The sequence below is a fragment of the Protopterus annectens genome, chromosome 9.part0 (assembly GCF_019279795.1).
Source record: "Protopterus annectens isolate FY-2018-M chromosome 9.part0, PAN1.0, whole genome shotgun sequence".
Classification (NCBI taxonomy): domain Eukaryota; kingdom Metazoa; phylum Chordata; order Ceratodontiformes; family Protopteridae; genus Protopterus; species Protopterus annectens.
This window is the reverse complement of record NC_056743.1, coordinates 960,118,151-960,145,600: the sequence shown is the minus strand read 5'-3', so window position 1 is coordinate 960,145,600 and position 27,450 is coordinate 960,118,151. Positions and strand designations below refer to the sequence as shown.

At 36.7% G+C, this 27,450-nt stretch overlaps 1 protein-coding gene across 1 annotated transcript in view; it reads left to right on the top strand.

Moving 5' to 3' along the window:
- The window catches only part of GKAP1 (G kinase anchoring protein 1), a 2,226,639-nt gene that overhangs the window by 47,505 nt on the left and 2,151,684 nt on the right, over positions 1-27,450 (top strand). The gene's annotated exons all lie outside the window — the stretch shown is intronic.

Here is a 27,450-nt window from a genome sequence, read left to right as displayed (position 1 = left end):
TTGATTCACTAGTTCTTAAATGTCGAAGATCAGAGTTTTATCTGCTGATCTACAAATATGTCACAGTGAAATAAACTTGTATAATCAGAAACTGTGACAAGTTAAAAGGGCTTCTTGTTTTCATCCTAGAATAATTTTAAATATTTCTGATCTTATACTTAAAGCTTCCTAAAACCAGGCTATACCATAATCATCCACAGGGAAATTACCGTGAATAAGGTCAACTACAACAACACCTTAACCATTAAAGATTATAATGTATCTGCAGATCTCTTGCCTTTCATCTGTATCTTTCCTTCTGATTCTACTGCTTTGCCTTGCACCTCAATCCTTGCTTCACAGTTTTGCTTTAGACAACTGTCTGGCAGTGAAGCATGCAAACTGTAAATGAAAGCTTCATAAGCAAGTCTGATCTGTTAGTTTCTAAGTAAACAAGGCTGACTACCACAGATGTATAATCCATTTATAGTAATGCCATTCAACAGACTGATTTCTGTCTACTATTTGTGATGTCTATTTCATGAAAAATCGCATTAGAGTTAGCAAAATTAATTGCAAAGACACCGGAGCACAGCACAACATACTTATTTTATATAAAAGCTGTCTAGACATGTAACATTAAATTGATTAAATGACCAATAGAACATAGTTAAATACAGGCTGAAATCACATTTATTAAGAAAAAATAAAACTATACATTTTAGTAAACTACTGTACATTGCATGGTAACAGACAGCATAACAGTGTAGCAATCTCAACTTGCTTTAGCACCAGCCAATGTGACTCAAGAGGAAGCAAAAATTGTGTGCTCTGATTCATTAAACACAATGTTAATTTACTGACATGATAAAATAAATCATTATAAAGTCATGCTGCTGAAGAAGTTTAAAATAGAAACTGCATAGAGAAGTCCAACAGAGAGAAGGAGAAGGAGAAAGGTACAAAATATTACTCATTCTTTTGTCTCTGCATCCTAGCTTTGTTATAAAAAGTAAACCAGTAAGACATCTGGTGATATACAGGTGCATTAATTGCAGATTAAAAACATATATAAAATATCAGAGCAGCCTGTTAATAGATATCATGGTGGATTTAAGAAACATTGGTATGGAACAGAATTAAAATTGAAGCCAGCAAGCAGAGAGGTAAAGCCTTGACTGAGACCCAAAAGACACAGGATCGGCTGATAACTTTGGTGTGGTGGAAGCCAGCAGGAGAAGATGGAATGGAAGTAAGTAGCTGATACCAGTTCACACATCTTCCGTAGTGGAAGGCAGTCTGCCAACTTGAGGTAGAAACTGGGTTTTGCAACAACAGAGCATAAAATGACATGGAGTTCCAGTTGGCTACACAGTGGAAAATGGGATGATTAGAGCTCGCCTAATGTGAAAATTGAAACTGAGAAAAAAAAAAAACAGTAAAAGCTATCCATTTGGGTAAAGTTCAGTTACTGAAGTAATTAGACTATGTGGTTGCCAGTAAAGAAGAAATTTAGAGAGCATAATACTAAAGCAAACAGAAAATGACAATAAAAAAACATCTGGCTGTGAAGAATTTTGTACATGTTCAGCATAAAGAATTTCAAGTTTCAGCTTTAGTGCAGAAGGAAAATAAATCAAATGTACCCAGCAGTGTTTAAAATAAGGAAAACACTGAAGGATTATATAATGTCAAATAAGACAAGGCTGGAAAAACAGAAGAAGCTTTAAATAGCTATTCAGATGTACTGATAAAACTTCAAACATCAGAGAATGAAGTGAGGAAAAGGCTGGCTGAGCATGAAACTATTCAAGAAGAGCTATTAAAGTAGAGTTTGAAGACAGAGCACACAGAGAAAACCTGAGATTTTCTGCTGTACCAGAGAAAATGGAAGGAAAACAAATACATTAATTTTATGAAAGTACAAATAAGCAAATGGTATAGTGCTCCACAGTTAATTAAGAGACCACATCATGTGTATGCTCCAAATCTGACTATTAGAAAGTAGCCAAGACCTATATTAGTAAAGATGCAATCATACCAGCAAAAAAGGTTGCTCCCAACAAAACCAAGGATGAAGGGAACATATTAAAAATTGAGGATTGCAGAGTGTTTGTAGAAAATGATTATTTGCTGTATATGAGGCAGAAGAGAATTAAGTTTTTCCCAGCAATCAAGCAATATCAGGAGGCAGTGTGAGATTCAAGCAGTTGTATCCAGATTTCTTCTAAATAGTTTTGTGTCAGAGGATCAAATAACTTTTTGTATGCAAAACAGGCTAAGGAAGAAATAAAAAACATAGCTAACAAAGAGTGAGCCAACAAGCAGAAGATGACTTGGCTTCTCACTCTTTTGGCAATAACAAAGCTCACTGAGAGACTTTGCCAAACAAACTTTTCCATTACTCCAATGGAAAATGTTTGAGTGATAGGGGGAAAAAACACAGGAGCTGACTAGAAGAATCAGAAGTGCATTGGACCTGAACCAAAGACTGGTGATGAGAGAGGAAGAAAATCAGAAGACTAACAACAGTGTGAAATTAGTGAATAAATGAGAGACAATGAGAGACTATAGATCACCTATCCCATTAGATGTAGGAATAGATAATGTAAAGCAGTTGTGCATAGTGTGCAGTCAGGGGTATTTTAAATGTGGGGTGGAGGAGTCTCATCAGTGACTGCTATATATATTAAAATATTAAAGAAAGAAAGTAATTTATCTTAATTGCAAAGTATCCAGGTTTACACTGTAACAAGGTTAAGAAAGGCTGGAAGGAACATGTTAAAGTTAATATAATGCTGTTATCTTGGAATGTTGGGGGTAAAGAATGTAAAAGTGTATTAATCACATTATATGAAGAAGTAAGATAATAATGTCCCCTGTTTTTATAGAGAGTGATATCTAGATTAAGGTCCTTAGTTTAAGCTATAAACATTTTTTATAAACAAACAGGCTTGAAAACGGTAAGATAAAATTATGAAAGGCATGGATAGTGGCAATTCCTTCTTCAATTTGTAAAGTCATTAACTAATTTATTTTCTATTAGCAAAGGATTTCATTGGGAGAAAAGAAATGTACAGGTGCAATGAATGATTTATGACAGGGCCGAACAGTGTGTTCTAAGTGAAATTTTCAATAATTCTTTTATGCATCTGCAAAGTCATTAACTGTTTTTTTATCAACTGGTTTTATTTGGAGAACAGAAGTCTGCAGATGCAAGTAATTAATCATAACAGGTCTGAACACAGAGTGCTTTTTTGAATTGTACAAGGTACAATGTAATTAATATTTAAAGATATTTAGGAAGCAGTTCAGTAAAAATAAAATTAAGTTTAAAACTGTGGCAAGGGATTAAGTTATACAAGTAGTTACTATCCCCAGCAAACTTAATACTTCAAAACATTTAATATAATGGTGCACAGTTTAGTTTATTTATTTAAAACAATCTGTTTTTTACATCTGTGAGGAGAATAGAAATAAGAAAATAGATTGAAATAAGTGTGAGAACACAGGCTATAACATACATGTTTGATTGGATAACCTTAATTTTAGATTAGGTAATACCTGTGAGTACAGCCATCAGTTTAGGGTAATTGCTCCTGTCTGGAGGGGTAAACTTCATTTTTTTTAAATGTACATAGTTCTGTAGGTTTATTCTAAGTTAAAAGGGGATAAGGATTCTGAAGTTGTATTTAGTTTTTTTTTCTTGTTTCAGTGTTTTCATTGAAGCAAAACAGTCTTGAAAATGTGACACAGATTCAAGTGGAGATGAGAAAAAGCATTTAAATAAGAGAACAGTCTACCAAACAGTAAGCTAATAGTTGGAAATATACATTTGCAAGAGCTATCATGTATAATAGGTGAGGGTGATATATTGTTGTCACAATGGCTACTCCGCCCATATTATTATGGAATGTAAATACATATACATGCATAGACAAAAACAAAAAAAAAAAAAACAAAGAGCACTGCATTATATTAAGATGTGTAGGATTTCCATGTGCAGAAGACACATCTGGATAGAAATGAGAATACAAATTTGATAAAGAAAGGATTTCAGGGTAGACATGCAGCATTATATCAGGGATATAAGAAAAGGGGATAAATAATTTTGATTTCTAGAGGGAATCCAATAGTGACAGAAAAAAGACAATAATAGTATATTTGCATATTTGCATAGAATATTTGCAGTAGTAGGGGGTTATTGGCTGTTGGGGGAATAAGACTTAAATGTGTTTGTATTCAACCTAAAACTGATAGTATTTATTTATTTATTTGGCATTTGTTTTCTGGGAAAGTCTGACTGGGTAAATGTCCAGTTTCAGCGGAGGCTCAGGGAGAAAAGCTCCAATGAACATATTATTAAAACAGATTAAATTACAATATTAGAAAGGTTCAGACAATATCACAGATATACAATTAGTGGATACATTGAATACAAAGAGGTATAATAGGACACTTAAGTAAAAGAAACAATGTGGTAGGGCAGTCAAATGGAACTTAAGAGACTTTTGGGAGAGGAACTGGAACCTGATTTGCAATAGTGAAGATATACTGGGGTATCTGGGGAAAATATAACAAATGAAGATAGATTTCCCAAGAAATATATGAGAATATTTTTTACAGAAGATGTGACTTCAGTAGTAGGAACAGAGACAGAATTTACATATTATTCCCCAAAGTCTAATAATAATTTCAGATCAGGCATCAATAAAAACTAAGATAAAGATGCTGAGGTAATGAACTAAAATGACACAGTGATGCTTTCCTACTTACCTGTTAAAGGGAAACAAATTTAAGGAATAGGTAGGGAAATGATTCAAGGGTTATTACAGAAGACAGACAGTTCTTCAAACAGGATAGCTAGTGAGTGAGATGAATGAAAATGGAGTTTAAAACATGGGAGAAATAAGAGAGAAATATATATGGGGAAAAGTAATCCAAATTTTTAGAGGGGTTGACAAATGTTAAAGTGTTGCAGAATAAGAAGAAAACTCACAGGACATAAAGAGGAGCCATTGCAAAGTGTTAAAGGGAAAACAAGAAAGCATTTGGATTGCATGCATGGGTTTAGAAAAGTTGGTGTTAAGCAACTTTTTTGATAACAAATCCAGAGCACAAGAACTTGTAGCATAACATCTTAGTGAACATAAAGTATAAAGGGTTGGCAGCAACTTCAGGGAGCTTATAACAAAAGAAAATTAAAAAAATTAAAAAAATAAAAATAAAAACAAAGAAACAATTGAGGTTTTAATGATTTTTTGAAACATTTTATGAAAATTGGCATAAAGCAAGCAGAAGAATGTAGAAAACCAAAAAAGCACAACTGGACATATTCATGTAATACTTAATTATACTAAGGTTAGATGAAGGTAAGGCTCAACAATTAATATCTAAGATAGGAAGAGATGACATAAAAACAATGAAGTGTCCAGGAACAGACAATATTCATATGGATGTTTGGAAGTTAGGAGGGAAGAAAGTGATTAAGAACTGGTTTAGTTTCACAATGTTTTAAGGGGAGAAGTTCCAGTATCTTGAAAGAAATTGTTGGTGTTTGCATTACCCAAAATAGGCTAAAGATCTATTAGATCGAGCTTCAGAAATGTCCATTTTAATTCCAAACTGTGATTATAAAGCATTTTGTCTCTATACTAGAAAAGAAAGGCAAATGTGTTGTAAATATACCTCTCAACTGTCCAGATTTTTGCAGAATGTCCAGGTTTTGGCTTCATATTTTGGTCTTTTCCTCATAAAATTTGTGATTTTCTGGCAAATCATTCAAATCCTTCAGAAAATACATATCAATACAAACCTTGTTATTCTAGCAACTTACTAAGTTTATAAAAGCAACATTTAAAATCTGTCCCTATTTTAGGGCCTTTGCCCCCCCCCCCCATTTTGTCAGGCTTTGTCCAGATTTCTAGCACTAGGAGGTTGAGAGGTATAGTTGCAAACCTGACAGATAATGATGAAAGTGTTTTTTGTGTGTTTTTTGGAGGAAGGCAAACATTTGACAAAATTATTAGAACAAGGATGATCCAGAGGGAATCAAAGTATAAGAAGAAAATGTTGCTTTTACTGATGGGTCTTAATGCAGAGAAAGCATTAAATAGTTAACTGGGACTTTATGAGTAGGGCAATGGTAGCATTTGCATTTCCTGATACAAAATAATTAAGTTAATTTGGATGATATATGAAGAGTCAGAGGCAAGAAATAAGGTATGAAGTTTCCTCTCGGACAACCTGTGTTTGAACAGATGAGGTAGGCAACAGAGGTACCCTATTTCCCTTTGTTATTTGCTTTATATTCAGAGCCATCAACAAAGAAAATAAGAGATTCACAAATTCAAAGATATAACTGGTGTAGTAATCAAGAAAGGTTAGCTTAATTTCCAGATAATATTATTTTGTACTTGATAAATCCTGAAAAGCACATTTTGGTGCTGTAAACATTTGGAGGTACTTTCAAGTCTTTTCAAGATACAAAATAAATGAAGATAAAACAAAGACTATAGTGGTAAACTATATACCCAAACAAACTATGCATCAATGAGACTAATAAAAACAAGAATAAAGAAACAGCAATGATTAGTGAACACTGATTTAATAAAATAAAATAAGCGCTTTCATCAAGAACTGTGATAAAAACTTCCTTGGACAAATGTTACGTAAAACATCAAGTTGTTTTAAATACTCCCATAAGTCACATGCTCTACATGCAAGCCACACCTCTCCTGCACAAAAAGAAACACAAGTAAATGCAATATTTTAAACATCTATTAGTCATCCATTAAATAAAAGTAACACTTCTTCAAATTTAGAAAACATTACCAAAAGGGTAAAGTTGTGCAAAACTAGCCTAAATGGTTTGCCTTTCTAAACTCATCAATTTAAGAATACATATGATAGAACAGGAATCATTCAAACCTGGATACATATAGGTATAGATATTAAGCCTCAGTTGCCAAAACAATTCTTGTTGTTCCAATTTTAGAGCTGCAGGGCCCGCTCTTATATCTGGTTCTACTTGGTCAATTACTCTAAATCTAAAATGGTGATCTGGATAATCAACTACATGTTTTACCAGAGCATTTTCTACTTTACCTTTTCTCATACTGTATAAATGCTCATAAAGCCATTCCTTTAATTTACGGTCAGTCTTCCTGATGTAATAACAGGGGCAAGACTGACATTTAGCAAGATATGTCACAGTTTTGGTGTTACAATTATATCTTCCTTTACTAATATATTTGAAACCCCTAACCGTAAAGGAACTCCCTACATAAATAAACTTGTAAAAGGAACAAGCTTCACATTTGTACATTCCTAAATGTCTCATATTAGCATTCTTGCTTGCTTCTAAAAAGTTTTTTAAGTTCTGACCCCTCTTAAAAACAAATTTGGGTCTACCACCAAGACTATGACAAGTTAAATTATCTGCCATGATCAAGTCCCAGTTTTTAATAATGATCTGCTTAATACCAAGGGCATCTAAGCTAAATGGTGTAATGAAAGTTAGATAATAATTGGTGTTAGTTTCTACTCCATCCATATCTAAGTTACCTTCTCATTGGCTTTCAATACTTATTCTAACCTCGGGTAAAATAGGTTTAAAATAACCCAAAAGTATTTTTGTTGTACTTTATACGTCAACTCATTCAGTAACCTAGCAGGATAGCCATGTTTTAAAAACATATTCTTCAAAAAATCACATTCAGCTAAAAAAAAAAAATCACTGTTCCCTGAAACCATTCGTGCTGCCCTCACAAGTTGGCCTTTTACTACTGAACTCTTCGGATACATTGGATGGGCACTAGTGAAGTGTAAAAATGAATTTGAATATGTATCTCTCCTAAAATTTTTTGCTTTGTATATTCCATTCTGTCTTTTACTCAACACTACATCCAAATAAGCAATATGATCAGTGTGAAAGACATGAGTAAACTTAAAAAATTGGGTGGTAAAATTGAAATACTGAAGGAGTTCTACTGTGTGTTTCTGGTCACCCTTAAATACAATAAAAATGTCATCCAAATATCTTGTGCAATAATTTATTAAATCTAAATGTGGATCAATCTATTATCTCTGACTAGAATTGTATTTCTAGAACTACATGTGTTTTACTATGAATTTTGTTGAATTTTGTAGACTGCAATTTTGTTTTACTAACTGTTCTTAGATTCTGTACATAATACTCTGTATGTATATATTAACTAAATTCTGGAGCTTTTCTCCCTGGGCTTCCACTGAAAATGGTCTCCTTTTCACCCAGTGGACTTTCCCAGTAAACAAATGCCAATAAATAAATAAAATAAATGATGATACTATGGCAGATTAGTTTGAAAACTGAAGAGCGAAATGGATTTTGAAATGTAGGTCCTTAAGCAGGCTAACAATAACCATGTTTGATATTATATTCATAAAGTGGTAGGAAGTATTCTAAGAACTAAGCCAACACAGGAATGAAGAAAGGAGACTTTACCTTTAAAATGACTATGATTAGTGATACCTCCAGCAAAGCTAGAACTTCCACTGAGTGACTTCCCAAACCTCTTGTATCAGAGACACATGGGATATATGCAAATTACCCTTATGAACATCAGGTGTTTCAGCTAATTGGCGATTCTGAATGCCCATGACTTGTTTCGTCATTTTAATGGACAATTTCAGGCCAATAAAGCCAAACCCCACTAGCTGTGGATATGCATATTTCGGTCTTGTTATGACCTTGTCAGCACAGCACAAGCAGAGTACTTGACTAAGCATAAGAAACACAGGGCTGTTATACCCAGCTGATGTCCATCATCAAAAGGTATCACTGCAAAAATATCCCAAGCAAACTAAAACAATAAGTGAGAAGGTCACTAAAAAAACAATCAGTAAAAACAAAATGAAAACTCCAGCAAAGCGAGAACTTCACTGAGTGACCTCCCAAACCTCTTGTATCAGAGGCACATAGGATATATGCAAATTGCCCTTATGAACATCAGGTGTTTCAGCTAATTGGGCGATTCTGAATGCACATAACTTGTTTTGTCATTTTAATCAACAATTTCAGGCCAATAAAGCCAAACCCCACTAGCTGTGGATATGCATATTTCGGCTTTGTTATGACCTCATCAGCACAGCACAAGCAGAGTGTTTGACTAATCATAAGAAACACAGGGCTGTTATACCCAGCTGATGTCCATTATCATTAGGGTCACTGCAAAAATTTCCCAAATAACAAACTAAAACAATAAGTGAGAATCTAAAACAATAAGTGAGAATGTCACTGAAAAAACAATCAGTAAAAACAAAATGTAAATTCCTGCAAGGGTAGAACTTCCACTGAGTGACCTCCCAAACCTCTTGTATCAGAGGCACATGAGATATATGCAAATTACCCTTATAAACATCAGGTGTTTCAGCTAATTGGCGATTCTGAATGTCCATGACTTGTTTCGTCGTTTTAATGGACAATTAATTGTTTGGGATATTTTTGCAGTGACCCTAATGATAATGGACATCATCTGGGTATAAGAGCCCTGTGTTTCTTATGCTTAGTCAAACACTCAGCTTGTGCTGTGCTGATGAGGTCATAACAAGGCCGAAATATGCATATCCACAGTTAGTGGGGTTTGGCTTTATTGGCCTGAAATTCTCCATTAAAATGACAAAACAAGTCATGGGCATTCAGAATTGCCAATTAGCTGAAACACCTGATGTTCATAAGGGTAATTTGCATATATCCCATGTGCCTCTGATACAAGAGGTTTGGGACGTCACTCAGTGGACGTTCTAGCTTTGCTGGTGTTTTCATTTTGTTTTTACTGATTGTTTTTATAGTGACCTTCTCACATATTGTTTTAGTTTGTTGTTTGGGATATTTTTGCAGTGACCCTAATGATAATAGACATCAGCTGGGTATAACAGCCTGTGTTTCTTATAATCAGTCAGACACTCTGCTTGTGCTGTGCTGATGAGCTCATTACAAGGCCAAACTATGCATATCCACAGTTAGTGGGGTTTGGCTTTATTGGCCTGAAATTGTCCATTAAAATGATGAAACAAGTCATGGACATTCAGAATCGCCAGTTAGTTGAAACACCGGATGTTCATAAGGGTAATTTGCATATATCCCATGTGCCTCTGATACAAGAGGTTTGGGAGGTCACTCAGTGGAAGTTCTAGCTTTGCTGGAGTTTTCCTTTTGTTTTTACTGATTGGTGTTTCAGTGACCTTCTCACTTATTGCTTTAGTTTGTTGTTTGGGATATTTTTGCAGTGATCCTAATGATAATGGACATCAGTTGGGTATAACAGTCCTGTGTTTCTTATGCTTAGTCAAACTCTCTGCTTGCGTTGTGCTGATGAGGTCATAATAAGTCTGAAATATGCATATCCACAGCTTGTGGCATTTTGCTTTATTGGTCTGAAGTTGTCCATTAAAACAACGAAACAAGTCATGGGCATTCAGAATTGCCAATTAGCTGAAACACCTGATGTTCATAAGGGTAATTTGCATATATCCTATGTGCCTCTGATACAAGAGGTTTGGGAGGTTACTCAGTGGAGGTCCTAGCTTTGCTGGAGTTTTCATTTTGTTTTTACTGATTGTTTTTTCAGTGACCTTCTCACTTATTGTTTTAGTATGATTAGTGGTACAAACAAATATGCAAGTGAGACTTGTGATTTACTGAGAATATTAGCAAAGGAACCATAATAATAGGAATAAATAACTAGAGACGGAAGGAAATAAAGTAGGTTGATGCTAAGCTGGAGTTCGGACTGCAGTTTGAAGACTGCCTTCCCCATCAAGGATAGATAGCAGAGTATAGAGAAAGAGAAAGGGGTAGAGGAGTGCTAACTGAAAGACCAGCTCTGCTAGAGTTTTTAATTGAGTCTAGTACAGAAGTTGCTGTTACAAATGGATAATTAGCAAGGCATATAAAATATTGCATTAAATCATAAGAATCAATCAGTGGATGTTAGAACAAACTGGGAAGTGAAAATGGAAAAGCAGTCTACCAAGGAACAGTGGGAGGACATCTGTATAGCTCTAAAGTATGCAACAAAGTCTAAAAGGCTTAAGATTTTTACATCAAAGTGTTTCCATAGGTATTTTTATACCCCAAGCAGACTTCAGAGCATTTTTCCTTGGGTAGGAACCGAGCCAGATCCAGCACTTGGTGACCTAGGCAGTAGCTTAGGGCCTGCTGGCTTGTAGGGTCTGCAAGCTTGGGGGGGGGGGCTGCCACAACATTTACTTTTTAATTAAAAAGAAAAAAATTACATGTGCTGTTTAAGGGCATTTATCTTTAAGAACGCCCTCTGTGTGCAATCCAGATTTACATCTTATTGTGCATCCACATGCACCTTCTGTTGCTTGTGTAAATGCATGCACCTGCTGATTGCTTCTTCTTCTTCTTCTTCTATTCCACATCTGTGCATGGAAATTAAACACATGGCTGTTCCTGCTGCCTGCTTCTTTTGTCTATCTGTGGAACATTATTGGAATAAAGCATGAACGGTAAGGTGCTTTGCTTCCGCAGAACATTTTCAAAATAAAGCATGAACAGTAAGGTGTTTTGCTTCTGGAACTGTGTGTGTAATGCCCTAGTTAGGGATGACTGGTTAGTTAATTTACTCTGGCTCAAACCTTGTATCTTGCTTACAGGAGACAAGAGCCTGAATCTTCTACACCAACTACCAGAATATGAGTTTTAGTGCATTTTCAAGGAATTGTGAGCTTCAGTGCATTTTCAAGGGATTGTGAGCTTCAAGGGAAGGGAAGTTTACCACTGCTCATATTAAGTCGATTTTCAATGTGCAACTGCTTTGTTTAGCAAATGATCATCACTGTTTGTGTCAGAGAATTTGAAAGCAGTCTTAGTAGCACAACAGGCAGCATACTTGCTTTTGATGCAAAAGGCTGTGGATACACACCAAGTAGATGCATTTCTGATACTGTGTTGAACTTTAAGAGGGGTAGGGGTATTGCAGTCCTGAGTGTGCTCCCCTTTGGATGAGATGCCTTGTAACTATGAACCTGCTGACAGTTTGCCATCTATTTTGTATTGTAATATTACTAGTTACTGATTTTTTTTACTGTAACATAGGCAATGTATTTTTCAATGGCATCAGGCACTGACTTTGTAGGTGAAATATGGAAATATAAAGTTGCTTGCTAGTAGCAACCATTTCATTAGTTACAGATCTCTTTAATGTGGAATTATTCGGATGACTTTTACTTCTGCACAGATTGTGCATATTGACTGATAGTGGTGGATTGTAGTGACAGAGGTTTGAGTGGCCTTTTATGGTTGAAATGTTCTGAAATGGGGAGTCTTGTCATTACTGGTTCATACATTTTGTTACATTGCTTACTCGAAAAATGTTAAAAACTACAAATTTAAGATACGTTCTAACAAGTGGCAGTATATTATACAAGGAATATAATTTAATACAATCAGGAAGGTGAATCAAAGAACACATGCATGTATGCATAGTTCCAAAACTATGTGCAAGGGGCCTGTGATTTGAAAGCAGCCCAAAGGTAAACTTAATCTGCCACTGGCCAGATGCATTTTCTTTGAATGTGGGTTTCAGTGTTGTTTCAATTGATGTGAGTTTCAAGGGCAGAGAAGTTTACTCTTCATGCTAAGTCTGTTTTCATTGTGAGAGTGTACTGTTTTGTTTAGCAAATAGCTATCAGTGTTTGTGCTATAACATTTAAAATAAAAGTTTTAAATTAAATCCAAATATCTGTAATCATTGTAGAAGTAAAGAAGGAAATCGTATGCACACTGACAGGTTTGAACAGTGTTTATGGTGACTGGGGAGAAATAGCCAATTTTTGGGACATTGGAATGGCTGGAGATGGGCTCTGTTCCATTTCCCTGTCTAGGGCCCCATTTGACCATGATCCATTTCTGGACAGAAAGCAAATGCTGAAGGTGTGATGGAAAAACAGCGGCAAATGGGAACATGTTTTTTGTGGATGAAATGAGTTGGCAGATTTTAAAATATCCCTATAGAGTACTTTGTCAGAAATGATGGGGGAGCAAATCCATCCATCCATCCACAATCCCTAGTTCCCATTTTTGTACATGGGATCAGGTGTCACTTCAACAGTGACAATGATCTAGAGCCAGGGATTACACTGTCGGGTAAAACACATACTCTTTTGTGCTGGGATATAAGATCTCAATTGCCCAGGCATTGTAAGGACATGGTAAATATAATGCTATTAACTGCCAAAAAGCAATTCTAGAAAGTGGAAATCAAAATCTAAACCAGCTGTCACTGAAGTTCTGAATACTGTAAAGGAGATAAAAGAACTGGAGATGGGATCTTTGGAAAAGGGAAGGAACAAATTACATAGAAATGGATGGAATTTGTAATAATAATACAAGCAGAATAATGATCAGGAGGAGTAGTGAGGTTTATGGGAAGACTGGAATTAAGTAATGTATGTAATGTTGGAGTTAATTGTTAAAAAGAAAACATACATGTATAATGCATAAATATACTGAACACTTTTACTGTGGTTTGTTTTCTATTTCTATAAATATATGTGTACCTATATCATTGTTTAAATAATAAAATTTAATAAAATTATTTTAAAAAGTCAGCATGCAATGACAAAGATGAGCTTCCATCAAGCAGTATGGATATGTACTGTAGTTTGACATGCACAAGCAAGGAAGAAAGAATATATCCACAAACCATGTTACAAAAGTACTTCTCAACTGTGCTACCACAATGAACAGGATTTACACAAGCAAGCATTAAACCTAGCATCCTTCACCACTGCTTGGATAATGGCCCCTCAACTTGGTTCTGACTCTCATCAACAACCACTGAAGCAGCTGTTTTAAAATGCTAATGGTGATCTCAAGACTTATGGGGGGTACTGATTGTTTAAAGGAACAAGGAGGACTAAAAAATAAAATACTGAAAGTAGCAGCTGTGAAGCTTAACATAACCTTGCCAGACAAAAAAAAAACTTTTGACTTCAAAAAAGTTTTGAAGTATAACATTCAAAATGAAAAGGCAAAAGGAAACATTGTCCAGTAATGGCTGATTTATAAGGTATCCAGAAGAAAAAATAATGAGTTAAAGACAATGAGTGAAATCAGCTGTGGGTGTCTAGAGACCCTAAAGAGTTAGGGGAAGGAAATCTGCTGGTTAATAAAACTGTCACCAATTCCATGATTACAGCTGTAGAGTTGCAAGCCACATGCAATTTAAAGGATTCGTTATACAGTAGGCCATAAAGCAGCGCAGAGCAGTGAGATAACAATTGTCAATAAGTACAACAGCCTGACATAATCTAAACAACCATTAAAACATAATGGAATGACTTCTGTCTGTTCACCCATAACTTTTATACCTCACATAGTTATAAAAATACTGGTGTCACTTAAGAGGTTAACTAAAACTGAAAAGCTATGGGCTGTATTTAACAACATTTTGTATACATGTAACCCCCCATGCTGTTTCACATAGAGAAAAGCACAGTCAGAAGGTCAGACCCAGTGGGCATCAGTGTCAGTAAAGAAAAAAACATACAGGATGAGTAGTAATTTCAGTCACCACTGCCAAGAAGAGAAGAGAATAGGTAATTATGTCTGACATTTCATTATTACAAGGGTTTAGACAATGATTTTCCAAAATAGAAGAGACTACAAAGTGGACAAGAATTTAAAGAGTTACTTTTCCTTCTAAGAAACACATCTTCCAAGAAAGTCTTCCAGAGTCATCACTTTTATGTTTTCAATGGAGTCCACCCCTAAAAACTATAAAATGAAAAAGAAGCAGACTAAGTACTTTTTTTTTACCTAGTCCTTGCTGGTGATCCTGAAGTCCTACTCAGCACCTGCAAAATAAACACAGATGTATAATATCTATGTTGCTTTGTTTTATTTAGTACTTTAATGCTTATACACTTGTAAACCTCGTCTTTTATGGCAGCCCTTAGGGTGCTCCCTGTATTCCTCAGAAGATGTTAGTTATACAAATTATACATGTAGTTACAGAAACTCGGTTACAGAGCAATGAAAGCATTCCCTCTATTCCTGGGTATAATGTCTATGACATCTTCAGACCTACTGGGAATTGTCGGGGACTATAAGTATTTGTCAGGGATATCATCACCTCATGAGAGATTCTTTTGGCAACTAAAGGTCCAAATTACCATAAACAAGACTAATTACTACTTCATAGCTAGTGACAGAGCTCCCTCTATGCCCCCTTCTGAGCAGGATAGTTATATTAATACAATAAAATAAACCACAAAGGCTACAGAAACAGAACAGTAGTATTTAATTCACTCTAGCGCCTTGGCAATTGCCTTCAAGGAGTACAAGCAAGCTACTACAAAACACATACATTTATATACAACTATACACACCCATCAATAAAACAATTAAAGTTAATTAATTAAATATTTCCAATTAAAATCAGTGTTCAAACTTCTAGGAAACAGAGTGGCATATTTCATTATAAACAAAGCTTCTTTACACTACAGCGTATCTTTTATTGATGTCATATCCCCCAACCCCACACAAACATGTTACAAAACACAACATTTTAAAACTCTAAAATCACTATTATGATAGTCTTTAAAATATTGGGCTATTGGACTATCTTTATTATTATTATTAATTTCCCTAACATGTTCTTGAATCCTCACTTTAACCATCCTTTTTGTCTCTTCTACATAAAATTTATCACAGGGGCATTTAAGAATATAAATGACATTAGCAGTACTACATGAAAAACCCTGGTAAGAATAGAATCTAAAATCATTAATATTTGTAAAGTAATTCACAATAAGCAGACAAATCAAACAGTTTCCACAAGCAACTGTACCTTTCTTAGAGAAATTAGGCCTATTCATTTTAGACTCTGGCATTTTAAATTTACTATGCACAATTAAGTCACCAACACTACATCCCTTTTTATACAAAATCAATGGCTTTTCCTGAATAACTTTTGCCAAAGTGTCATCTCTAAGTAACATAGGCCAAAAGTACTCCAAGATCTCTTTAATTCTATTACTAAGTATATTATAAATAGTAACAAAATAAATGTCCCTATTACCATTGCTATAGTTATGAGTGCTATAAAATTCCCAACCATTTTTAAAAAAGGACAGAAAAAAATCACCTTCACATCTCAACATACTTTTGTCCTGCTTATTACAATTATCAGAAATAACACCATTCCTATTACAAATAATCCTATGCAAGTCATCATTAACTATTTTTTCATCATATCCCTATGAATAAACATATTAAATGTCTGTTCCACCTCAGCATTAAATTCACTATCATTCCTATAAAGTTTATTCAAACTGAGAAATTCTCCATATGACAAAGAAGCCAGTAAATGGGAAGGATGACAACTAGTACCAAACACAAATTCATTACTGACCCCATTTTTTTCTACAAACAGAAGTGATAATAGTTCCATCAAAGGTAACTTTAAGATGCAAATCCAAAAAATGATCTTCCTTACCCACTTGTAGACCATCAAATTTTAAGCAAAATCTGTTGTTATATAAGGATTCAATGAAATTCACAATCTTATCCATACCCCCCTTACACTCAAAAATAAGATCATCAATAAAATGAAAATACTTTATAACATATTTAACAAAAAAAATCTGTTGGAACATGTTCTCAATTTCACAAAGACTCATGGTCAAATTTGCATACATAGGAGCGAAGGCAGCTCCCATAGCCATCCCCTGACATTGAAAGTCTATATTATGTAGTCAAAGGAACTAAAAGTCGACTACCCTTCCATCGACCCATATGTGTCGAACCTACAGTTGCATGAATGGTCACATCATCGATGTTTTTCCAAGGGAAAAAAAATCGGTAGGCCAACTACGCACGACACAGTATCACAAACACTATGAAGTGGGGGCCTTCCTCCCACACCCTCCAATGTGGGGGCCACAGCCCCCCACACCCCCCAATTAAATATAATAACTCCGAAATCGCACTACAGTCGGGAAAAAGGCAGATTTAAAACAACGGTCAAACTATTTTTTTTCGCTTGGAAGAAAATGGATGATGTGGCCACTCGCTCAACTGTACGTTCGACACATATGTGTCGATGAAAGGGTAGTCGACTTCTAGTTCCTTTGACTACACAATATAGGCCTGACATTGATGGAACAATTCTGCATTAAAAACAAAGAAATTATTCTCTAGACAAAACTTAACTAATTCAACTATAAAAGCTGCCTTAGGGCAATCGCCAAAAAAATATTGTGGAGATTGCAAACCATGACAATGATGTATATTAGTATACAAACTTTGTACATCTAACACCACCCAATACATATCAAGTTCCCATACCAAACTTGACATTTTACCAATAAAGTCCTGGGTGTCCCCGATGTACAAAACAGTATTCTTAACAAAAGGAAACAAGTATTGATGTAAAAATATATCTATATTACTATTATAATAGTGATTTTAGAGTTTTAAAATGTGTTTTGGAACATGTTTGTGTGGGGTTGGGGGATATGACATTGATAAAAGATAAGCTGTTGTATAAAGAAGCCTTGTTTATAATGAAATATGCCACTATGTTTCCTAGGGGTTTGAACACTGATTTTAATTGGAAATATTTAATTAATTAACTTTAATTGTTTTATTGATGGGTGTGTATAGCTGTGTATAAATATATGTGTTTTGTAGTAGCTTGCTTCTACTCCTTGAAGGCATTTGCCAAGGCGTTAGAGTGAATTAAATACGAATGTTATGTTTCTGTAGCCTTTGTGGTTTATTTCATTGGTTCATTCTTTTGCTTTGTGGTTCTACCTGTTATATTAATACATTAGCTGAAATTCCCATAAACCCAAGAACTTTATACTGGGAAACTTCAGCTATCTGTCAGTAAACTGGCTGACATACACTACAAATGGATGGCATGCCCAGAGCTCAGCCTTTCCTTGACATTGTAAATGCTAACTCTTTTTCACAAATAGTTAACCATCCTACTAGGGGACAGAATATCCTTGATCTAGTTTTCACAAATATGGCCACTTCTTGCACAGCTCCATATGTGTCATCATGCCTTGTTAAATCAGACCATAATTTAGTCACCTTTTTCTTTAAAACTGGTTGTATTTACCCTGCAAATAGCTCTGTGATTAGGGACCTGCCAAAAGCAAACCTTATTTAGTTGCTTGATGACCTAAATAAATTATGCTGTAATCCTCCTCTGAAGGATCCCACCTCAGAATTCTACTCCCACTTAAATAGTCATATTGATAAGGCAGTCCCTATCCACACCAAATATAATAAGACATTTAAAAGCAAATCCATGGGGTTGAATACCCATAATAATACATTTTATAACAAGAGAAATTATCTGCTCAGTGTTTATAAGAAGTTTCGCAAACTAACAAAGAGCTTAAGGAAACTCAAAGCTGACTCTCTCTCTCTCTCTCTCTCTCTCTCTCTCCTGCTATGAACTTAAAATAACCACTAAACCCAAAAATAAGTACAAATCTTTCTTTAACTATGCCAAGAAGTTGAGAACTAATATACAACAATATCTGGAGCTAGTCCACAATAATACTAAACTCTCTGACCCAAAGGAAATAGTTACTATCCTGTTAAACAAATATAGTGCAAATTGTACTCCTTCCATGGTTGTAGCTATTTTGCAGGTTCCGCAGTCTCAGACACCCCCTTTAATTATTATGGAACAAGCTATTTCAGCCTCCTCAAACACTAAGAATACTTCATCCATGAACCCTGTTAACATACCAGATTGCTTGATTATCAGTGTCAAATATGGCCATTCTGAATCCCTACTACACTTCTTTAATCTAAGTCTCTCCACTGGTTACATTCTCAAAGCCTGGAAAATAACCATTGTAATGCCACATCACACAAGGGTAGCCCAACCACAAACCCTGATAATTAGTGACCCATTAGTGTCACTAGCCTCTTATGTAAAGTTATGGAGTGCATTATCTCAGATCTCATGAATCTTGACATTGAAAATCTGTTAACCCTAGATCCTCATCAATTTCGCTTTGTCAAAGGAAGGTCCTGCCCCTTTAACCTGATTAATTTATTTGCAAAGTAACTGAAAATGTGAATAGTGGCTATGCAGTGCATACAGCATAGCTAGACCTGGTGAAGGCCTTTGACACTATTCCCCATGCAGGAATTATTAAAAAACTAATTAGTATGAATATAAATCCTTATATTGGGTAGTGGATAGCTAACTAGCTGTCACTTCTGTATACAAAAATGTTACAAGTGGTATACCACCAAACTCAGTTTTTGGCCCTCTCCTTTTTAGCATTTATTTCTCAGACCTTCAGATCAGCACTCCTAGCTTATGGTTAACTATGTTTGCAGACAACTGTAAACTGGGTGCTGTTGTTCAATCTTCAACTGACTCACAATTACTCCAATATGGGTTAGACCTTGTTAACAATTGGTGCAATGACAATGGTCCCAAATTAAATGTAAAAAATGTAGCACAGTTAATTTTGGTAAACAAAACAGTTTCCTTTACCATACAGGTGATGCACCCCTCAAATCAGGCACATTTGTAAGGGATTTAGCCACTCTTGTTAATAAGTCTTTATCATTTGACCATCATGACTCCACAGTGGTTTGGAAAGCTTTTTATCTGGTTCACCTAATTTCCAAAGACATCTCCACTTGATCCAGATAACTCTTAATTCCCTTTACTTGTATTTTATCAGAACCATTATTGAATATAATGCACCTTTTGGCATGTATTTGTCTAAACATATATTACAACTTGAGAAATCTCAGAAATTCCTAACTAAAAGATCTGTGGCCTCAGAAATCTGAGTTATCAGGAGAGACTTTCAGCCTTTTCTCTGTGTTCAGTCTCTTGCAGACTCCTCTGAGGAGATCTGTACCCAGCTTTTCAAGCCATGACAAATTCAACCCTATTTGAACTATTATTACTTCACAGAACTAATGGTACCTCAAATGCTCAGTTAAAACAACTAAATCTTCCTCGGCAGATAATAAGACACATTGACATGATAAAATCATATCCCAATGTATCCCTCACCTCTGGAACAGGCTTTCACTACATGTCAAGCAGAGTAGCATCCTTGCCACCTTCAGAGTAGACCTAAGTAATTGGATGGGTAGCCTCAAATCCTCCCTTGGTCTGTCTTGTCTTGTCCTCCTTGAAGCTAGAGGTAATTTTTGAATAGGGTTTTTGGACAGGTTTGCAGTGGTCTGCACACTAATTGCCTATTAGTTACCTATGATCTACTTCTCTGAAGTACAGGCTAACACAGAAGGTCTTTGGCTAATAAAGTTCGCAGATGACTGCAAACTAGGAGCCATAATCAAAACTCCTAACGATGCGAACATCCTACAAAAGGGCCTCACTGAGACAGATGCCTGGTGTCAAAGCCATGGCCTCAAGCTCAATGCCAAAAAGTGCATTGTCATCCCTTTTGGTAAAAACTCTGTACCCATGAACTACCACATACGCGGTAGTCTACTTAACACTGAAAGTGTGATAAGAGACCTTGAGACACAGGTGGACAGTAGTCTCACCATTGATAATCACATCGCCACAGTAGTCAGGAAATCCTTCTACATGGCACACCTCATCACAAAAGGTTTCTCATCCAGAAAAAAAGAGGTCATTGTTCCCCTCTACTCGTCGCTCATTAGACCCATTATAGAGTACAACGCCTCTTTTGGTACGTACCTCACAAGACATCTACAACAACTGGAAAGGCCACAGAAATACCTCACAAAGAGGATTACCGGCCTCAAACAGATGCCTTACACAGACCATCTCAAAAAACTCCAACTTTACTCTGTCGCATATCACCTACTCAGAGGTGATCTCTGCCTAACATACAAAGCTATGTCAAACCCAGAGCTGTTGGACATGCTCCACTTAAAGAAATCCCAATCCCTCCTAGCTACACGCTCTAGGGACCTAAATTGTGTCACCACAATAAACAGAACATGCTGGAGGGATAGATTCCTGTCCCAGAGACTTCCCATACTCTGGAACAAACTACCTATCTATATCAAACAAAGCTCCTCATTAGCACTCTTCAAGAAAAATCTTGATGATTGGATGGGAGATAGGAAATTTACCCTGGGTATCACTTCTGTGGCTCTGCTTGACAGGGGCACAGGAAAATAATTTTCTTGGATGGCAAAAGCCAGAGTACCGTTTGGCTAGGCTTATATAGGCCCTAGGGCCAATAGCCTAGTACCTACCTATGAACCTATGAATTTATGTTTCTCCAAGAAGGTGAGGCTGCAGCTAGTTAATTCGCTCTTCTTTATAGACAACAGTTGTTCATGACCTTAAATGCCATAAATGAACCTGTAGGGCAACTCTGAGATTTTGGGAGCATCCCAAATCTATGTTTTACACTGTAATTTTGTACCACATTAAAAATATTCCTTATAGTCTTTTTGCCTGTTACAACACTGTCTTCTGGCATCATCTATGAGTGTCTTTATTACTGTTTACTTTTGCTCCCATTTTAAAGAACTTCCAGAAAATAATTTCCAAGATGAATTATATACACTACGGAGTACAGTTTGCTTTGTATTGCTCATAAGACTTCTTGTTTACAGGTAGACTGAAATACTCCTGAAGTTAATAAAGTATATTTACTTTCCTGTCTCTCTGCATGTGGACAAGGGTTCCAGAGCTGAGGTTGCAAGATGTTTCTCCGTGAGAAGCAATGCCAAAACAGGAAGGCTGCAGCAATGCTTTGCAACTGAGCTGCATGGCCTAAAAGCCTAATCACTATTGCAATGAACACTTCCAAAAAATGGTGCTTTGCAACACTCCCTTAAGGAAGCTACCTGGCTTACATTAACAGCAGAAACAGTCATTGGAAAAAAACAAAGCGTAAGCACGCAGCATATCAGTACACTCTACAACAGCATAGCATTGATACCATTTTCAAAAGCAAATATAATGGGGAAGGGACAAGGGGACAAAAATGGAACAAAAGTAAAGTATTGCTGTCATAGATCTAGATAGGTAAATACATAACAGGAGTATGCATGTTCTGAAAGTTATGAAGTCAGGAAATTCAAATATCTGCCAGTAGTAACAGGCATTCATTGGCAATAAGATACATGAAGTAGGAATAAAATTGCAGTCAATAACCTGTACAAACTACAGATATCATAAATGTTAATAGATATGCAGTACAGAGGAGCGCTGTAGAAGGGAGGGGTAGCATATATAGAATGTGGCTTTGAAAGCAGGCAATGTAACACAGATGGCAGAGACTCTGTTGTGATAACAGTTCACCAATACAGTTGATATAATACATGTGAGTGCAGTAAGAAGTGGGCTAAGACACGTGCCCAAAGGCCACACTGAGTATGAGGTAAACTTAGGGATGCCAAATGAGAGGTTTGTCCATCTGAACTGCAGACAGAGAAACCTGCAGTAAGCCACAGTTGGTCAGGAGAGCAGACACAAGAGAAAGACATCACTGAAACCTATATCAAAGCAAATGGAAGCAAGTGCTGTATAGTAAAACCAGAACAGTAAAATTCATCACAAAAAGCCCAACGAAGTACAGCACACAGGTTTATTCAGAGTCAGCACACCACAAGGATGAAACATCACTGAAACCTATATGTTGTACCCATATTACAGTAGTGATCTATAGGTGCAGGTGAAATATGTAAATAATTAAATCAGAGTGACCTAGCTTTGTCTAGTGAAGCACTGCAGTGTGTCTATCAGAAGACCATGTGAGACACACAATGTTCCAACAAAATCCTAATACAACTACTTAGAACACAAACACAATAATAGACTCACAGGTATGCCAAATGGGAGCATTACAGAAAAGTTTCACTAAGTAAATGTAAGTAAATGAGTACATCTGGAAAGGAGACTGGGCAAGGCAATGTGACTGTCCGAAGTATAAGGCATGCTATTAAAGGGGAAGTGTTCTTTAAAGACACATTCAGTACAGAGTTACACCGAGTGCAGAGCACATTGACAGCTTTCTCATACTTGGACTGTTTTACAGCTGTCCCTAGGTGGAACTACAATATAACTGTCCAGGCAGCAGCCAGGAATACATCAGTATACAGAGCAACAGACTACTGTATTAAAGAGAACACCTGAAAGTCCCTGTACCTCTGCTGCCCTTTATAACAGGCTATTATAGGTTTAACTGCATCAAAGTCCACCACTTCACAATCTACATACGCATGCAACAGATTACAGCAGGCACCACAAGCACCCAGTTGCTTGGCCTAACTAACTGGAAGGCCATGGATGACACGCAGCTCACTACAAGTACTGCGACCATGCCGGATAATTCCTTTGAGTACCGAAAGGGACAGGTTTCCAGCTGATATTTTATAGTGCCCAGCCAACACAGTTAAGCCAATTCTAGTGCTAGAGGGTTCCCTATATCATTCAGAACATGAAACACTATCTAAATACTGGGCATGTATTGACTATCACACTCTCCATACAGAACAGGAAGAACAGCAGAAGGTATTGCCACACTAACATGGACCAGATGCCACCAGCACACAGGTAGCAGAGCTGCTTGCAGAGCCAAGGCAGAGTGTGGAACACAGCAATGATTTTCCCAGTCAAATATTGTAGACTCTTCTGGGTAAGGCATATGACTGTGTCCTGCAAGAGATGCCATGTCATGCCACACTCTGTAGCAAGCATCACCAGAATATGACAGGGGACACAAGCATCAGTTCCTCTGCTTCCTGCATCCCTTGAGGATGTGAATGTGACTCATTACCTACTATGCAATGGCACCTTCCTCATTCAAAGAAAGACATAGATGACAAGGACTCCACTGTGCTGCTAACAACAGCACAGAATGTGGAAGATCTCTGCGGGCCACGCATCATATTTAGGGATGGTACATTCCCAACCTGTGCAGATGTATGCCACCAGTTGTATGCCCTGCATGGCTCCATTGGCACTCCCACTTGCACTAGGGTTGTCCCTCTGGTGTACTGCCTAATGACTTAGAAAAAGGAGGCAGCATACACCAGTTTGTGGGATATTCTCAAGGGAATGGACGCAGATTTTGGGCACTCCTTAAATGCAAACTACAGCATGACTGATTTTGAGTACGTAGTAATTTGTGCTATTTGAAAGACATGTCCAAAGGCAATCTTAAGAGGATTTTTGTTCCATTCTGCCCAGATTGTATGGCAGCAACTGCAGCAGCCTCACCTTGTGGCTCTTTGTAGTAAGGACACCACATTTTCCATAATCACCTGCAGGTTGATTGCATTGGCTTTCTTACCCCTAGAGGATGTTGTACCAGCATTTTTGAAGATTGTTTCCACACTGTCTGACTCTGCTAGGGGTATGCCTACATTCCTGGACCATCATTGTGTGTGTGGCCATTAAAGAAACTATGCATCCTGCTCTGCTGCAACAAAACAACTGCCAACATCGTGTCCCCAAAGTTTTGGCATTTGTGTGACGTATCTGATATGGATCTGCCACATACCAACAAAGAAGTGAAGGTATGGCATGATGTCTGAAAGTTTTCCTTGGATGACCTACTATAAATCTCTTTGACTGTCTCTCTGTTCTGCAACAGGAACAAAATCTGACTGATAACTGATGGTTATCACTGCTTAGAGGAATGCCAATTGACCCCATAAAAAGCTATTTTTGTAAGAGACTGTCACCTAAAACACATCCTACAACATAAATGTGACTGCAGCAATGTTCAAGATTCCCTAGATGCTGTTGCACATTTTTACAAGTTGTTATTACATTTGCATACAAGTGTACACCAAGCATTCCACACATCACTTCCACTGTCATATAAATAAAGGCTTTGCCAATTGTACATTTGTTTCTCAGTGTTATTTTTTATGCCTAACAGGTATCTAAATGCTGCAGCCTGTCATGCAGACAGCTGTGCCGGTGTACTCCTGAGGATGTGTAAATATTCCCACCCTGTGATTGTGGTCGCATCGCCTATGGATGTGGTGCAGACAACCTCATTGAGCCACAGGGAAGTGTCTACAGCCCTATGTCACTGCAGTTAAAGTGTAGTCCAGTCATATGACCCCATCCACCTGTCCTACAGGGGATTGTTACACCACCTAGGAGCCAAAATCTGGACAGACATCTTTTTAGTGTATTAGTGTTAACCCACAACCTTTAGCAGAACAGCTGGCAGTTGGATGACAAAGGACCATCTCATGTAGTACTGCCCCTCAGTAAGTCTGACATTGCTCACTACTATTAATCATTTAAAGGCAGCTCCTGTAAATGTAACTGTTACACTGGTGCAACCGTTGGACTCGGTTAATGATATTTTATTTGTACTACCTAGCAAGCCTACTTCTATATTTATGCACATTTCTTTGAATTAGTTCATCAGTGTCTCAAAGGTTATGTAACACAACCACAGTTTCTATTTACTTCCAGCATTAGATTTTTCCATTTTTCTTAAATCTTTTCTCTTTCAGGATACTCTGAGTATCAGCCAGCCATTTGAATCCCTCCTTTTATCTTCTTTATCCAAGGTTCCAGCTTATACCTTTGGGACCAATGGTATCACCTGGATGAGTGGATGATTGAGTGGGGTGACACCTAATTGCCCTTGGACTGGAGAAATATACAGGTTTGCCCTTGGGAGCAGCAGCAGCAGTAGCAGCATCTTCAGCGACCCTGCAGTTTTTGCTTACCCTACTGTCTAATGCCCCTCTCCCCTGGCAAGCTGGACAAGCAGAACTCTCACAATATTAGCTACTGAGATATGCGTGTTACTTGTATGCATATGCCAGCCCTGCTTATAACATGGGTGCCTGTCACTGGCCTTTTCTGCTACTTTGCTTTAATACCCAGCATACAATAAAATGGGTGTCACCACTGCAGATACTGGACTGCCGTTTTCTACCCAAGATGGGTAGGATGATAATGGTCACTCACTGCCACCTTTCCTAGCTGGCACCTCCACCATGCACTGCTCATATTCAGGTCATCCGGGACATAGTCATGGTTTTAGCCCTATGTGCCACAAATGGTTTATCTCTGACCTTATATTGATCACCACACTCCATTTAATATAACATGTGCTGCATTATGGTCTGTATGTGTTTTCATTATGTAATTTTGATTTGTCTGTTTACTTAAAGACAACTGTTTCCTCTGTACATTTTATATCCTGCTAGGTGTTTTCTGTGTGCCTTGTTATCTACTTTTAATGTACCAGTAATTTCTAGCAGGAATTGACTTGCATAAGTGCTGTAATGAGATTTTTATTTGATATAACTGTATATGCTAGGCTTAATATTCACTACACCTGTGCACCATTTCATAATTATTATACTTCTCTTATACAACGCTCAAGCTTGTAGGTAAAAGTGTTTTATTAACCTTAGACATACAAAATGTTCTTCATTCAGTAGTACTTAATTGTTCAAAACTTGCAGTGCATGACCATATAATGAGAATGTGGTTATGCACATATTTTAGTGCTAACTAATCTTTTTTTGCTTCCCTGTGTCTTTTTATTTTTTTCTTCCCCTACATTTTCTGCAGAAGTATTGGTTGAATTTATTTCATTTATGCCTTTGGGCTCATTGTATTATTTGCTAGAATAAGTTTGCATTCTTTTAATAAATTCTGTATTTTGTGACATCCCGATTATATAATTTATGACTATATAGTGCTACACAATCCACTGTTGGCCATAGACTTACTATTATAACCAAGGCATGCCTTAGCATGTTGCCAGCTATACTGATCATTAAAAAGTCAATCTGCAGACAATTTCATAAGGTAAAAAGCTTTATAATATGGGTTATTCCTTACAATTTGGTATTTTTTATATGCTTTTCTTTTTTATATCATGGACAACTGCTACAGAAACAGTGTTAACTGCTAATTATATGTGTTTAACATATATATTATTGTACTTTCAGTGAATCAGATAGTTAGATAGCCAGGGTCTAAAAAGTGTTTTCACCAGTAGCTATTGTTGTTGGCTACATTTAATGCATGCCTTTCCCACTATGTTCAGCCTTCCACAACTATTTGCTTAACTTGCAGATTGCTTATAAGTGGCAGATGCTACATCCAAAATAAGTCTGGCATCTTTTTCCCTGGTCCATAGTGTGGATGCTGAGGCCTACCTATCAAGATGAATGGCAGCAGAATGAGTACAACATGCATTTAGCTGCAATGTTCTGCTTTAATCACTAACTTATTATGCATGAACTAATATATGTAGTCCTTTTCTGCAGCTGCTAGGTATTCCCTGTGTACTCAAGTAGTGGTGATATCACTAAGACAGAGGAGGTTGCAGCTAATTAATTTACTCTTTCGCACAAATAGAGGTGATCCCTCTAAAGAATCCTGACTGTCCCATCAGGAGCTGTCCTTGTCCTTCAACGCCATTAAACATGCTCTGTAAAGGAATGCTGAAGCTTCGTGAGAA